This window comes from Astyanax mexicanus, chromosome 14 (assembly GCF_023375975.1).
Source record: "Astyanax mexicanus isolate ESR-SI-001 chromosome 14, AstMex3_surface, whole genome shotgun sequence".
NCBI lineage: Eukaryota > Metazoa > Chordata > Actinopteri > Characiformes > Acestrorhamphidae > Astyanax > Astyanax mexicanus.
Window position 1 is genome coordinate 19,972,246 of NC_064421.1, and position 17,772 is coordinate 19,990,017.

At 37.2% G+C, this 17,772-nt stretch overlaps 1 long non-coding RNA gene across 1 annotated transcript; it reads right to left on the reverse strand.

The window, feature by feature from the left end:
- Positions 1-2,254: 2,254 nt before the first annotated feature.
- LOC111193141 (uncharacterized) lies at positions 2,255-17,350 on the reverse strand. The gene is made up of 3 exons (XR_002650283.2): positions 16,973-17,350; positions 15,144-15,199; positions 2,255-2,325 (listed from the first exon to the last, which is right to left on the reverse strand). It is a non-coding gene; the product is annotated as an uncharacterized LOC111193141 (long non-coding RNA).
- Between the last annotated feature and the right edge of the window lie 422 nt (positions 17,351-17,772).

Below are 17,772 nucleotides of genomic sequence, written 5' to 3' on the forward strand. Positions count from 1 at the left end.
AACACTTAATCCAATGTTGTATCTCTTCATTGGGGTCGTTTGGGCTGCACTTCGTCTGGTCCCTCACCTAGGACCTGTTTGCCTTGGGTGTCCCTACCGGGGGCATGAAGCCCCTGACAACATAGCTCCTAGGATCCTTGAGACACTCAAACCCCTCCACCACGATAAGGTGGCAGCCCAGGGAGAGGGTGTTTACCTGACCAGGGAATTGTACACTAGCCCAACACAGGGCTGTTAACCACCAAGTTACATTATCCAATATGAATGCAAAAACTAATCAACTTAATGGACTAAAATCACTGAGTATTTTAATAGTCAAATAATTGATAAACTAGAAATGATTTGGAACGCACATAAACCGAGGACTAACAAATTTAATCATAACTGTGTCGATTTTCTCTTAAATCAACAATTATAAATGGTGTAATAAATTCCAAAGAATAGATGGAAAACAACAAGAAATGCAGGCAAATTGGAATCTGAGACTAAGACCTAGACAGAGTTACTGTGTATCCACCATGGCCCTACACAGAATACACCTAGCAGAGCTATATATCTGTTTAATGCTCAAAATCCTTGCATCTTAACAGAAAATGGTCTGCACTCAAATTTGAAGTATATGTTTATGTCATAATATGCACTGTTATTGCTCATTTATACTGCTTTCATAAACAAATATGAATGTATGTTCTAAAAACAATGTAAAAAATCACTGCCCACATTATACTTCATACTGTATTCTTTACAGTGGCATGGGTGTTAATTAATCAGTTCAGAGTCGAAAGGTTCTGAAGACAACAAACATGTCCATGATGGAGGATGATGTACTTACTACAAAAAGAGAGAGTAGTGTAAAATGGCTGTAAACAGTTTACTATAAGTTCCTTTCTGCCAGAGATTCTTCTTTGTTGTGCTCATATATAAGTGGTTGTTTTCAAATCATTATTGGCAAATCTACAGTGTTACTGCTCAATTCCAATAAATGTCTGTACATTTCTATAGAATGTTCAGAAATACAGATAAAATAAACATATAGTTGGAACAAAGGTGCTGCAAATGTTTTTTTGAACAATGTCATATTTATAAAGAAGATTTAGAAGAGAGCTTGTATTGGTATAGAACGGATGTGTTCTCACCAGTTTGCACCATATCAAAACACCTTAGGGCCAGCCTCCCTTATGCCACAGCTGCCATAGCTTACTACAGATTCTACAAAATATTACTCCATAATACTGCATCTTAAAAACATGTATATTCAGTATATAGAACTTAGATTTTTTTTTGTATCAGTAGCTATGGCTGACCAGACGTATGGAACTCAATAACAAAGCAATGTCTCAAACTGTTAAAAAAACAAACAAACAAAAAACAAAAAAAAAAACAGCTATAGTTGTCATATATGTAGCAAGATACCACAAACGTGGTTCTTGTACAAGTTTATAACAGGGAAGGTCTGAGTGGTTCCAAAAAAGCCAAGCATTATCTTTTTGTGTGTTTATACTTGGGGGAAACCTCAACAGTTGATAAATGTTTAAAAGAGAGACTTGATGTTCATCATCACACTGCTCTGGGAAGGGTATCATATTCGGATTAGTTTATAATGGATGTCTCTTGAATAGTAAACTTCCATCTTTGTTGAAATTACATTCTGTAACATTCAATCAGAGAAACTAATGGTGGTTTATTGTGCAAAGTGAGGCAACACTTTGCTGTCCCTGACGAGTGGCAAAGGAAATTCTAGGATGTAATTGTAGGCCACTAGTAATGTATTCTTAAAAGTGAAGCAGGGGCCAATTAATATTTGTCCACAGGCTGCATTTTTGGCTGGATTTTGGACACTGATGGAACAGGTCCTTAACATACATCTTAATTCTTTACACCTTAATAGACCTGTACTCTCACACCAAACCAATTCCATCCATGTATCTTTATGTAACCTAACAAGGGTCTTCTTCAAAGAACTGCTACATATTTTTAAGAGTATGGTCTACAAATGAGGCAAAATGTTGAAAGGAAAGTTAAAGTGAAGTGTTCATGCACCCAGGTAAGTGGTGATTATGGTGTATCTTGAGCTTATGTCTATACCACATGAAAATAATTGCTTATTGATGAAAAACTAGAACCTAAGTAAAACAAATACAGTGCCTCAGACATTTGCCTCTGTATTTTTCTCTGTTTAGAATGCATTATCTGTTCATTCTCAATAATATATTCATATTCTGTTAGATCCATAGTATCCAGGGTCTTTCTCTTACCCCTCAAGCTGTGTTTGTCAAGCAGTAGACATCGGCACGTCAAATCCTGCACACCTCCTTAGCTACAGCCCTGAAAAAAGAAAGAAGAAAAACAACATGCCATCAACTTCACTCCTGTTTGGCATCTCTGTTCGGTGAAACAAAGCAGGGTAGGGAGGGATGTTCCCCACTGTCTGTGTTCCTCACTCCCTTTTCCCTCTACCTCTCCTCCACTACAGAATTCCTCTTCAGGATGAGATCACAGTGTGATGAAGCACGCCCAAAGCCAGTTTCTGGCTCTCCTCCACTCTCGGAGCACACGTTTCTCTGCCTCAGCTGGAACAATGGTGACTGACACATGAAATAAAGATGCTTTCGGGCTGTCAGAATGCCGCAGGTTAATTACATCACGCTAGGCTCCCTCACACACTGCCTGGCAGGGCTCAAGATTCGAGACGGTTAAAGAGAATTTCTCATTTTCAGTGGTCGCTGCTTTTCAACACCTCGCCAGTCCTCCGCCACTGATGTAGACATGAATACGGATACTCTGTATTCTGAACTTGGGCCTGCTGCAGAAGCTCAGAAGATGCTGGCTTTGGAGTTCAGGGAAGCTTCAGCCTTGTAGGGGGTCTGAAGTGGGGGTCTTACGAGTTCCACAGAGCTGGCACTTGAGAAGGGCTTTTGTCTTTCAAAGTCAGAGAGAGGGGATAGCATGCAAAATTCATAAAGCAAGTGTGCCGCAACCCAAGATGGCTGGAAGGGGTAAACAACACAGAAAGAGCAGTTGGTGGAAATGAATATGCTGACGATAGTTACCACTGCCTCTCCTTAGCTATAGTACCACTCACTGCTCTCACTTCCTCTCTCTCTCGTTCGCCCGCTCTCTGAGCGTTTGCTAGAGAATTCTGTTTGCAATGATTTTCTCGTCGGAGGGATGGCCTGTCCTCACCCGCTAATCTGTTCACACTCCAATCAATCATTCGTGCTGCGAACCTAATTCAATACTGATGAATACGTCTGTGCATAATAAATATCCAAACATCAATTGTGTTCATTTATTCGTGTTCATTTTTTCGGCTTGGAATTATAAATAAGCCTGTATATATTTTTTGCTAAGCCTCCTGGGTGAACATAAAACACAGTTTACCCAGCGGCATTTTCTGATAGAATTTTAAAGAGCCCCAGAACTTACAGTACCCTTTATTGTATCACCATTTAATAATTGATCCATTCCAGTCAAAAGCTCATTAGATTAACCAATATTTTGTCCACAACGTAAATAAATGCATAGAAACCAGTGAAAGCTGGAAAAAGAACTAGAGGAATAAGATCTAAGAGAGCTTTTGAATCTAGCGCGACATAGCTTAATGTCTATAACTGGTCAATGAAGTGATCCCAAATGCTGTATTATGCAAAGGTTAATTTTGCAGTAACATACAGTCAATAATTGATGTGCCCAGTTAATCTCTAAGCTGATGTGCTCTGAAGAACCATTATAATGCTAAAATGTCATTTTCAGTCACTGAAATCAGAGCTTGTTCTTAGTGTTGTTGTGTGGAGGGGAAAAACAGAGCTTTAAGAAAACACTGAGGTAACGTATTTTTTGGCTTAATTTCAAATACTTCCTTACTACATAGTGAATGACATGAGTCATACAACTACAACATATACACACAGACAGCAACAGATTTTCAGATTTTAAATCAAACCAACAGAACTAAAACTTGTTGGGATTGTGATTATAGCACTAGCACTCTGTTTGGCAGCCGGCACCAACAACTTGAAGGAGAAAGAGGGAGAACGGATAGATTGTATGATATGCATGAAGTGACCCATGTCTCGGTGGATATTCAGCAAGCAGTGATGCCCTCCCTGAGTCATTCTGTTAGTGATAGCACCGTTGGCAGCTGGCTGCACAACACCAGATTACACACACACAGAACTTTACAACATCACCAAAGATGCAATGATATTGCGCCGGACTGTCATTGAGTGACTTAGAATGGTAGCATATCATCTTTAGTGACAAGTTCCACTTCTGCAATATATATCAAAGGAAAAAAAAAGTTTTCAATATCGTGCAGCCCTACATTTTTACCACAACATTCATGCATGTGTTAGTACTATAGGAAACAATGTGGATATGCAAGAGAATATGACTACAGACTACAGACCAATGTAAATCAGAAAAAAACAACAACCTGGCCAGCTCAATATATACAACCGGCACAACCAAGCTTGACCAAGCTGCTCAACCACTATGACCAGCATGACAGAGCTGCTCGAACAGTTTGCCAGAACATGGTTTAACCAGGAAGACCAGATTTACCACCACCTTGACCACTAAAGACCAACTTGGACCTGCAGAAGCTGCTAAAGTGCTGGATTTGTCTGGTGAGTTTTAACTTAAAATTTTAAATTAACTTTCTTAAAAACGTATATAAAAATCAAATTTTCACTGCAGTATAAACAAATTTGTAGCAAGGTTTGCTTTTTTTTAAATATTATTATTATTAAAGTATTTTCCTTTGTATTCATTTAAAATTTGGTAATAACTTTTTTCACATCTGGATTCATGTCATTGTTGATTGGTCTCTTTATTAGCAAGTGAATTAACTATTTTAACTCTTATTTAATCAGCTGAAAACCTCTTGGGATTCTGTTCGTTCTCTGGAAAAAACTTGGCAGAGGGTCAGGAGCAGTTGTGCTCTGAAATATATGAAGAACATGTGGATGTGTTGCTGATTTGAGTGGTCCAACATAAAAAGACGTTAACAATAAAACGTGAATACTGAGCCTGTTTTGATGGATGCTTTATTTTGATGCCTTTCTGGTTCTTTTGTTTCTCTCGTCATGTTTGATTTGTTTTTAATTTCCTTTGGGATGTGGCGGGTGAGTGAATCACCCGATTAACTCCACTGAAATCTTGCTGAATTGCTGAAAATGATAGCGGCTAACCCAATCAAATAGCCTTAACAGCCACACTCTCCCACTCCCCGCTGAATCTGATTAGAGGAGAGTGAATGCTGATATTAACCTGCTGATGTAATTACCACTGCAGGATGAGTGTTAATGCAGTTTTTAGGCATGCTGAATATTCCCCAATCCGATTAGGCTCTTACCCCTCCCTCCAGACTGGGTCCTGTGTAATCTGTAATGTAGCTAAGAGTGCTGCTATATCTCTTTGTCTTTGAGGTGACTTTGTGGGGGAGAGAAGAGCTCTACCTGACCCTGACCTCTGCCGTCAGCTTTAGTTATGGTCATCCTCTGCTCTAATGTCTTTGGTCAGTTTGTGGCAGCTCGACCTGTATTGACTGCGGCTCTGAAATGAGAAGAACATCAAGGGGAACCACAAGCCAAGAACAACTGATGCTTCATTTTTCACAGCTGTTCATCATGGGTTAGAGCACCTGCATCAGCAGAATCCAATCAAATCCTGTATTTATCAGAGCTTTTCTTGGAATATGTTAAAAATGAACCATCCAAATTTAGGTTTCTTTTTCCCCCACATTTCTGACCTCAAGCTCAGAATAACTGGAACATCATAACGTATCAGCATGGAAAAAGGAAATTCATGAGGGAATATTTTAAAAATAAATAGCATTATAATTAAAAATCCAATAAACCTTCAGTCAGAAAAGTAGCCAAGAGCAGTTGTTTCAGTGGGAAAGGCTCAGTGTGTGTCTGTCAGTGTGTGAATATTTCATTATTTGCATGCTCCTGGACCATGATTGTGGCTCAAGGTCATGAATAGAGAAACAGGCCACAACAATAAGCAACCGTGTCCACACCAGCCCAGGTTGGCTCTAATCAAATTACACACTTGAGGGAATGACGAGTATGACACTGCCGATAATCGCCCAGAATAGCCTCACCTGAAATGGCTAAGACAGTGACTCCATATCACTGCAAACAGATGATAGCTGGAAGACAAATAGCAGAGAAAAATAAAGAGAATATAAGATAGCATTCACTGGAATAAACAGTCACATAAACAAGTGTGAACATTTCTGCCCAAATGACTGTAGATAGTTGATTTTCTTTTCTAGAAATAACAGAAGAAATCATTTGTAGGAGATACGAATCTTATATATAGCATTTAGGAAATTTACATTTAAAAAATAAGATTGCTGCAATTGGTTCTTTGGGTGATACCGTAGAAGAAGCTCTTTTGGTTGATTATGGAAATTGTGCTCTTAAACTTTTCTTAATAGAAAGTTTATTTACCAATTTAAAGATTTTTCACATTCATTCTTATTTTTATTAGTTTACAATTACAATTTCTGTTTATTTAATCATTTTTATTATGTATGTGTATTGAAATCTGCATGCTCTCTGTTACTCTCTGTAACTAATCAACTAGCACACATCCATTGTATAAATCCCTACAGAGCAGAGAAGCAGTTTCTGTTTTTATGTGCCACAAATTTAGAATACATTACAAATAGATAATCAGGTTCCTTCTTTTATTGTATGTAACTGTTATGTTAGTTTGTAATTAGCTAATATTATTAGCTTGTCTTGTTTCTCTCTTTTTTCTGGTTCTCGTCTTAATCCATATTTCTTTATTCTTTTTAACTTTCTACGAAGTTGTTTCATATTAATCTGTATTTTCTTTATTTTATTATCTTTTTTTTTAACATCTTTCCAACTTTTCATTTTAGCATTTAATTTTCTTCAATACCTAGTCCTTACTTTTTGGGTTATTATTAATTTATTCATTCGCTTGTTTTCCTGTTTTTTTTATTGGTATTGCATAAATATTGCAAAAATCTGTATGCAGTTACTTGCTTCTTTTGTTAATTCTAAATAGTTCTAAAAGTTCTGCTTTCTTGTCTGTGTACAAACAGCATTTAGAGTTGCATTTTAAATGCATGAAAAGTGTTATATAAATGTTTTTTATTACTAACAAAATTACAAAACCCCTGTAGATAGCGATACATAATTTAACCTGATATTTTAAACAGAAATGATTTTTTTTGGTTATTTAAATTCATTTCATGTCATTCTTTTGTCAGTGATTGACAAACCATCATGAAACATTCCATAATTTACTTCTGAAGCATGATCAATGTCGAAGGTTCGATGGTAAATAAATGATTCAGGATTCTGTGAGGTAGTGATTATAATGATTATTTGCACACACCTACACACGCATGCTCTATAAGACTGTTTGAGATCATGTTTGACTGTATTTGGTTATTTCTATCTTTTTCTTTGTTGTTCTCTTGACTCCTGATCCTCTGTCTGGTTCTCGGTTTTGGCATTCTGAGCATGCTTCGTTTGGAGTGATGCCTGTGTGCCTCTAGTGCTTTTGGGTGAATGCCTGCCTTTTGTCACAGTGCATGGCATGTCACACTCCACCTCTCGTTATATCAAACCAGCATCCCTCCCTCGCATGGCACACATGTTAAGCTATCGTTTTTTTTTATATCTTCCCAGTTATCTAATGCCAGGGCAAAACTGGAAAAGTGGACATTGTATGTAATTTCATGGGAAAGACTAAATATTTGCCACTGTTAAATCATTTTATTTACACACAAATGTATTTATTTTAAAGACCCATATCACTTTTAAAATAACAGTTTAACTAAACATTTCTTAAAAACATACTATGATACACTGATTAGTCTATGCAATTCATTTAAACTGACTGCCCTGACATGTGGGATACGTATTGAAGTGATTTCTGCCAGAGTTGTTTGTCTGAATGCATGGACAATTCTAGCCAGATACCGCCAACCAAAATCATTACCAACCACTAAGCTACCGACTGTGGGTTGTAGTGATGCTGTCTGTGATGTATCACCTAATGTAATACTTAAGTAACACTTTAAAACTTCACTTGATCAATTCACATGCCGCCATTTCCTTAAATTTGGCATGTCAGTGTATATTGTTCTTAAAAAAATTAGTGGTGGAACAGTGTACACTGTAATTAACAGCCGTGTTGTATGTGTACACTTTATATGTACATATATTCTTGCATGCACACAGCTTAAACACTGACTCTGATTTCCTTTAGAAGATTAGTAAAGTTGTATCTCTCCTATCTTATCTCTTGTTTGTGTTCTTTGATTGGAACATCATTTATGCAGCTGGTGTGGACATTTTCTAGTTCTAGCAGATTACATTCTCTATTTATCTCAGAAGCAGCTATTAAGTTGTCTTTTTGCATAGTGCTGCAGAGCAGCTGCCTCTGAGAAAAAGCTCCCAGCAGTAAATGTGTCAATAAGCTCTCAGGGTCAACATAGCAAACTGAAATCTGCATTGCTTTGTAGCTCATCAATATTACTGACCCAGCTCAATCCATGAAATCAAAGCTCTCTCCAATCAGGCATTAATTATCTTATAAACTGCATCGGGTGCCTTCCTAAATACAGGCTGTGGTCGTCACTTTGGGGGACAGTTTGTCCTCTGTACTGTCATGGTAGTGGTACATGGCACTGAGTCTACTTTGTAAAAGTACTGTGTTGATAAATTGGTTTTGTTGGATTGGTAAGTGATCTTTAATAGTTCAGATTGAATCTGACATTAATGGAATATGTTTACATTGATTGACATTGCAGTGACCCCAAAACACACAATGATTAAAAACAAAAGGATATAGGCTATTTTGGTTCTCTTCTTTGGATGGTCAAGAAAAAAAAAAAAACGCATCGATACGGTGACATGGATTTGATCAGAATGGTAATGGATTGGCAGACTGACTGATTTTCCGAATTGGAGAGGCATGCCAAACCCTGCCAAACCCTCATTTACACACTGACGTGTCAGCACTTTGTATGAGCTGATTCAATACAGGCGTGCTGACTTAATTACACACAGCGCCAGTCAATAGACTCTGCATAACAGACAAGATGTCCAACTGACAGATTAAATTACTGCACATTTCCTCTGCAGATTGTTATAGTCTATCTGCTCTAATCTTGTGTTTTGTGTTAGAGCATAATTATTGGAAAATGTAAAATAGACAATTCAGACAAAATCCTCTTTATGGGTTTCAAAAACAAAAATTGTTTTTAGATTGTTCTACCCTAGTAAATGAAAGCTGCTCTGAAATAACATCTGCTTAACACTGTCCTTAATATATTCAGCATTTTGTCTTATTACAGTACCACAGTTTCTAGTCTAAGATGGCTCTGAAACAAACAATAAATAAATAAATATATTGCTTTGCTGTAACTAGATATGATATTTTAACATTTCTTAGTACCCCTTATCTCAGCATAAGTGTCAGACCTGGTAATCCTGTTCCTTCACATAGACTTATGCTTGACAGTTAATACAGATAAATTGTGCTTTTGGAGCTAACTGGATAAATAGATGCTGAATTTCAGACAGCATGTAGTCATGTACTACTTTATCTTTGTTGCTAAAATAATCATTATGGCAAAAACCTTTTGTTGAAAGATAACCATAAAAAATAATGCTTTTAGTGCTGGAAACATACTGTACGAAGCTGTACAGTATGTTTCCAGCACTAAAAGCTAACTAACAAGTTAATATAACTACCTAGTTAAAATAACTAGCTTCCATTAATAGAAAAAAACAATCAATATAAATAAATTACATTGAAGAGCAACAGTCAGACATGGGTATCTGTTAAATGCTTTAACATAATAAGGGTTTATGTTCAGACAGCATTTACATAATAAGCTCTGAATAAGATAGTGACATTGCAGTATAGCTTAAGCTACCTCCTACAGTTAGTCAGTTTTCATTTGTCAGTAAATTCCTCTAGAATTTATACACCCCAAAAAAAGTTTGATGGTAAAAAATGTAACAGCTTTATGATTTTTTTTTAACACTTTCTTTTCAATTTTCCAATATTTTAATGTACATATTAAACCTGACACCCCAAAGAATACCACTATAATAGGCAATTGTATGCACCTATCCTATGCCCTTTTTTTGTTCATTGAGAAATACAATTGTTCATTCTGAGTTGTATATGATACTGCACGTGAAACTCTTCCTCAACCTCCATTGTCTGCAGTACCTAGTAAAAGAAAATATTAAGAAAAACGAGTCGATCAGGAAAAGCTCGGTCTCTATGTCAAGTCGTGAATTAGTATTCATGGCTTTGCCCACCTTGGATCGCAACCGCACACAGGCAGAGCAGAAGCCGCCGTCTTGCTGGCTGAGCGATGCCATCTCAACAGACAGGAGCTAACAGCGCTAGAAACAGCATGGTAGTTTGTTCCTGTGTTATTCATGCAAATAACCCATCAGTGTTCTACACTTTGCCCAGTAACTCAGAGCTAAGGAACAAATTGTTAGAATTTGTCTATGAAATACCACCAGCGAAGTACAATTGAGATAGGAAGGTGTATGTTTAAAACAGTTCTGTTTACACTAGTTAAAGGTAAACTGTTCTAACTGCCTGGACGGCTCTGCTGCGGCTGGATTTTTACTTTCTGGACCTGGACTATCCACCTCTGTGTGTTTATATAGGATCTCCGGTGGATTTGGCATTTTACAGAGACTCTAAGACTAGGTAATGGCTGAACTACACTTAGCAGGGCATTACACATGTGGTAAAATATGACATCGCAAAGACTGTGATTACTGTAAAAATGTCTATTTTAAAACGTTTGTAACTGTTGTCTGTCTCGCTGCCTCTCAGTGCTGTTAGTTAATCAAAGGCGATATGTTTGCATGTATGAATATTCATTAGCAAAAGCACAATTCCTATCGTTTCTCCCCCCATCCTCTAGTCCTCCACTTTTTTCACAAAAAACAGCTCACATGGCATTCATTCATACTAGAGACCACAACTAGACATTTTAAAATGAATGGGGAAAACGATGGAATGAAACCTTTAGTAGGATTAATTTTAAATTTTATACACATTGTGGAAAAAAAAACATAGAAACTGCATAACTCACATTTTGTGTTGCACCTTTACAATAGTGCAGCTTAAACCTGGCCCTTAGATTTTGTAGCTATAAAGAAACTGAGATATAAAAGATATTACTGTGCCCCTGTCTGTGTGGGACCAGTATGAAAGACACCTACAAGCCAAAATTTGATGTTCTCCTCAGTATAACATCGCTGAGGAAAGCTAAAATCACAGTCCACATGCCCTTCCTATGGGGAGCATGGAAGCTGGGCTGCAAACCAAACCAGGTTTATGGTAATTACTCTGAATAGATCCTATGAATTATTCAGTGTTTGGCAGGGGGGACCTCTAGCCAGCAACCACCGGGAGAAGCTTTATCCTGAGCTTTATCAACTGAACACCTGTGCTCAGGATACGGCCACGAGGTAAGAAGGTCCCTGAAAACTTTGATCACTAGCTGAAACTAGCCAAAATGGATGTGCTGGTTTTGACAAAACCATGCAACAATCCCATGGGTCAATATTATGGTTTCATATAAAGGAACCTCCCTTCAGTCTCTCCATGTAGCAGCTCATATATATTCCACAGTTTTCTCTGTTAGTTTAGAACGACATGCATATTTATGGCGGGTTTCCACACACGTCTATACTGTTGCTCCGTGTAGTGTAGGAATTAATTGCAGGCGCACACAGAATGTAGTAATTACAAGGGAGGGGCTGGTGATATGTGCTGCATTATAATTAGCGCTGGTAAATAAATAAGTAGTCTTGAGGGATCTTATTTGGCAGAAACACTGTTCCTGTGCCATGTGCAAAAAAATGGGAAAAGAAAAAAAAATATCTGATTTGTTTTACTGAGTCTGAGGTAAAGCTTTTAATGATTCTATAGGCATTACATGGTAGCCAACGGAAAAACAGATGGACCATCAAATATCAAATCAGAACACAAGTGAGTGCGTGGTGATTTTAAAGAAAATAAGACTGTGTGTTCCACCAGCAATACATGAATGACTTCAAATACATGAAAGATTACTATAAGCTTATTTTGTTTGTTCCTTTGTTGATTTCTTTCTTTATTTTAGAACCCCTAAACTGACATGTCGATTTCTTTGTGCAGGATTTCGTCAGGAATCCGTCGCTAATTGACATACATACTTACCTTCTTATTGCATCTCATTTATTTTTCATGGACATTTTTTTTTTCCAGATGCCAAATAAGAAAGTGGGGGGTTTTCAGCTACCATTTCATGACAGGCATCCCCCACCTACTGTTTCCCCTCAATAAAGAGCCGCATTATATTTGACTTTTTTTAAATCAGGCATATTAAATATTCTTGTAGATTCTCCTGCACAAATACTTATTTAAAATGCATAAACTGCATTAAAAATGATATTTTTCCAAATCAATACTAAATTCTAACTCAATTTATATGGCAGGGTGTGCATGTATTTGGTTTTCCTGCAATTTCAATATTTGGTAGTTTTGATTAAAGGTTTCCTACAAGGTCTGCATTAGTGTACCGATGTGTTTTTTTAGTCTGTGAATTCATGCTGACATAATAGGAAAATAATAATTTATTGCACGGAAGATGCTGAAATTTCTACACTCTAGTATACATCTATCTTTTCCATCTAGTATTTCATCTAGTATACCCTTTTTCATCTAGTATACATTTTCATCTAGAATTCATATAATATACATAGAGCTGCGTCTTTGTCTGAGTGAGATATGCCTACAACTCAAAATTTTGAACCTGATATTGCCATTTGAACTCATTTTACAGTCCCAAAACAATGCATTGGTTGGGAAATTGCCAAGCCCATGTTTGCGTTCACAAAAGATTTAAGCTGTGGTAGATTTATTTTTACATGTACGCATTGTTATGATATAAGACACCTACAGGAGGTTACATGTGAGATGTGCTTCAATACAATATATGGACATTAGCTCAATCATTTATGCTGACTGCAACATTGGCTGTTATTTTTTTCTTATCAAGGAGAGCCTACTCTCCTTGGAATTGTATCTATAAAACAATCCTCATGTCCAATCCTCAAGATTATTTCTCTTTACAAGGGAGAAACTGCATTACGATATTATATTATCATTATATCATTATATTTCTGGCATAAAATGAGAACAATATTGTTTACAGCAATATTTCTTTTAACAATATATCTTCCGTACAAAAATAGTTATACGTCTGTGGACCCTTGAGTATAAGTGCTCCGGTTTTCAAATCTGTTACAATTTTCTAGCTCTAGCTGTGTATCAGGCTTAATGAAGAAAGCGAGAAAGACAGTCCACACAAGCTCATAAACGGAGCTTTGTAGATGGATTATAAACCAAACCAGGTATGTTTGATCGACAAGTACCCCAAAACCATTCAACAATTTTTGTCCAAACAAATACAAAATTCTGGACCATCAAACATCATCAGAGAACCAGCTACGGTGATTTAATTTACCAAAAAGGCCTCAGCCTCAAAAGCCCAGCCCAACAGGTCCTACACTCCTGTTGAATGAATGAGTGATGTAATGCCAGCACTCCGCCCACATTATTCAGACTTCCTGCACTCCTCCCGTTTGTGTAATAAAAAATCCCTTTCAATATGCTACACCATGGAACATCTCATCATCGTGATATGTGGACGTATTCTCCCTCTGAGTCTACACGGTCTATTAATCAGAGTGATAGCATAATCGACACGAAACGCACAACAAGCAAAACTTGCCCTGAACTCTCAGCGAGGCAGACAGGCTGATTCATGGTCCAAGTCCGGCCAATCTGCAACATTCTTCACCTGGCTCTTCAGCCCCAAAACTGATCTGGCTGACACATATTTAACCCAGAGATGAATGGGGCATTGGCCTGTGCCCATGTGTCATCGTAGCGCTTGTAGCTGGGTGAAATAAATAATGCGAGCAGGAGACAGAGCTCTAGACAGCGCATCAGAGCAGGCCCAAAACCCAGGGTAATGCTGTAAGGTCCTAAATCACCAGCCGAGAAATATGAGCTCAAGGTTATTGAGCGCTGGCTGAGTGATAGAGACTTCCAGCATGTCAGGCTGCTGCAGAAATGAGATTTTACTTTACACAGTGTCATCCCCTGCCCCACGGCTGTGTCTGCTGAAGAAGGGACCCTGGATTTATTCCTCAGCGTTCAGTAGTTATAGCTATTCAATACGTATTCATTGTTAACACTTTAGTTTAAGGACTGAGCGTAAGAGCTATGGCACTCCATAAGCATGACAGGAAATATTTGAAATAATACTTCAGTATAGCACACCGTAATGATGCTTTATTTAAGGAATGTTCCATCTTTTTAATAACCAAGACTATATTTCACAGACTGTATCTATCAAAACATTAGGATTCACAGAAACACAGAAAAAATAGAAAACCCACTAAATCAAACAGTAAGTTAGGAGTTAGGATGAGATCTGAGAAAATGTATTATCAAAGCTGATCTTATTTTATCTAGCTTGGAAGCTGGAACGGGGGCATCACACAAGAAGTCCAAAGTATTTTACTTTTTTTCTAATATCTGTGACATACACAAGGAAATTAGTGAAAACTCCAGTCTGTCTATTTTACAAACATCCCTACTCTATGGACTATATATATATATATATATATATATATATATATATATATATATATATATATATGAAAACCATTGCTATTACTAGGACGTTTACAAGTCAAAATATGTAATGGACTAGAAAAAAATAGTAAGCTTTACCGTATAGTCCTTATGGAATGGTCTATTCACTTGGCTGCTATTTTTTCCAATGCTACTGGGCAGTTATTTCTATTGAAGAAAGACCAGGATCTGATCTGTATTGAATGGGGAGAGACCCACCAGTGACTGGTCTCCTCGTTTAGAACGTGTTAAACATACGCATTCATTTTTGTTATGAAATAATACTTTTAAGATGCTTCATCTGAGACACTTAAAAAAAATCCATGAATACCTTTGGTGTCCACTTTATTTACAATGTACCACCAATCTTTCACATTGCTTTAACTCATACAGTATTCTTTAAGACTAACAACACTTACCAGAGGGAGGTCTGGCCTTCTTATCCAAAGCAGAATCTTCAGTGTTCTCTTCTCACCTAAAAAAACACACACAAAATAGCATGTAAAGTCTAATTTCTCATTCTAAAATAATTACATGTCATATTCAGGGTTTTCAGCCTTTTTTCTTTTTTACCTTTTGTTGGACATTAACAATACGTATTTAAAAAATTCTAACAATAACCTAGAATATATTATGTTTAAATTGGTCACATGATAAGTAGTAAATTAGGGTTAATTAAAATAAACATCTACAATACAGTTAAACATGCTGCAAAACTCAATCATTTGCTGATGTAAATGCATGAGATTTATTGTAATTTAAAGCTAGAGTAACTTCATTAAAGTCGTTTGATTATGAATTAAAATGAATTAGCATTGAAGAGTAACTGTTTATTATACCTTGGGTGTATTGACAAATATCTTTCAGTTATGATTACTTATCTTAGTATCTATAATTACATAATCATTGTGTGAAACCTTGTATTTTATATGCATTAACCAATACTCACCTTGTATTTGATCATTTTTATTACTCACAGTGTATTTTATACACATTTATATAGAAGATTAACCAATACTCACAATACATATTATTTACACATATAGATAAACATTGTTTGATCAGGCATGTGACTAACACAGACTCTATTATGAGAAATTAACCCACATGATACATAAGGCATTTACTAACACATAGGACCTATTATATGGCGGACTAACCACACGCTACTAACACATTAACATATTACATATGAGATCTATTGTGAGGCTTGTGTAGCTCATGCTTGAAGCATTTCGTTTACTGCATGTCTCTGACTAACGGCCATCAATCATCAGCCAGTGCACTCTGTATGAACTAAATTGATACAAAGGAGATTTCGGGACGAACAGTGCGGCCTTTCTCTCTGTGCGTGCAAAGTCCTTCACCTACCAAAGCGGGAGGACGCGCGCACATGAGGGGGGGGGGGGGGGGGGGGTACTGTCTAATTACAGGAACAATATCACACTGTCTGACTGGACCCAGTCAATTCTTAAAACAATACCACACTGTCCGGCTGGATACAGTCAAGGCCAAACACTAGTGGTCCGGTCAGACCTGTGAAACTTGAGTACTAACACGTGAAATTATGCATACTAACATGAGATGATTTTAGCAACGCCTCATCAGCAGGTTTCACGTCATTTGGGGTATAAACATGGAGTCAGATCAGAGGGGGGTCAGAACTTATACTGGGACGGCTGTTAGACGGTCTTTCATGTGTGGGTTCTCCTGAATATTCAGTACTTTGTAATAAATACTTGGTTTGCTTTCAACTTCACTCCACCTGTCTGCGACTCTCTATCAAACGAACACGTAGGGGAGTTGTACCCCGTATGAGGGGTGGGTGTGGACCCATCTTTCATTTTCTTTTCTACAACAGCATGCTTAGGATTTTTATCCAGTTCCTACTGATGGAGCATATTACTTTCTTTTTCTGGTGGGCACCACCAACCCTCGTTCCTTATCCATAGCTAGTTAGCTAGTTAGTTGTGTGTTCTGGGGAAAAAAACTATAGTACATAAAATTATGTAGTACATATCATACCTTAATACAATTGGTCTAAATAATGATTTACTATTGAACACCATCTGCCCAAATGGCTTCTATTATAGAGTCTATATAATCGGGGACGGAAACACAGAAATGAGGAAAAAAGCGGAATTCAGATATAAACAGAGAAATACATAGAGTTAGAAAATGTAGGTTAGTTAGCTAGCTAGTTAGTTAATTAACTCTAGCTACTGTAGCCTGGTGCTGGTGTTCTGACCTTCAAACCTGAAGACCAGAGTAATTGTCTGATATGTGTATGATGTCTGTTCAAACAGCAGAACTTCCCATATCAACCAGCACAGTGACACCACGCTGATATCAAACACCAGCCGATAAATTAAGCTCAATAAATTCAGTTAGCATCCAGGCTAACACCCTCCAATCCTTATTGCTGAGTTCGGCTGTTAGCTAGCACTGAGCCGCTAGCTGTACTCTGGTGTTTTGCGGTAAATAACTAAAGACTGGGGTGAACTAAAGCCATAAACCACCTATCATATCAAACCCCATGACCTACTTATCTAACCAGCACAGCGCCGTCCGCCTGCTATTAAACATCAACTATTAATTCATCTCGGATACACAGTTAGCATCTCCAGTTAGCGGTTAGCATCGCCAGTAAGCTGATAGCCATTATCGCTAATCAGCTATTTTGTTTTTCACAATAAGAGCCCCAGGGCTAGATAAGATATTATAATTTCTAAAATAATGGTAAAATATTTAAATATTGTTAAAAGTTGCATCTCATTTTAAGCAGGGCTGGTATCTTTTATACTACAGAGAAACATATTCCAGCTATTAATGTAAAAAAATGTCTTAGAATGTTGTTACTCTAAGATAAAATAGAGTAGTCTAGAATCTCCTAAAAATAATCTATGTTGTGTGTCTTCTATATATGTTTTTGGAATTGTTTAGATGAAGTTGTTTTGTAATTGTATAGATACAGCTTTAAAATAAATGTAGAGTTGAAAGATATACAGTATTTACAGCATCAGGGATCTTTTAAGTCAATGCAAGTTA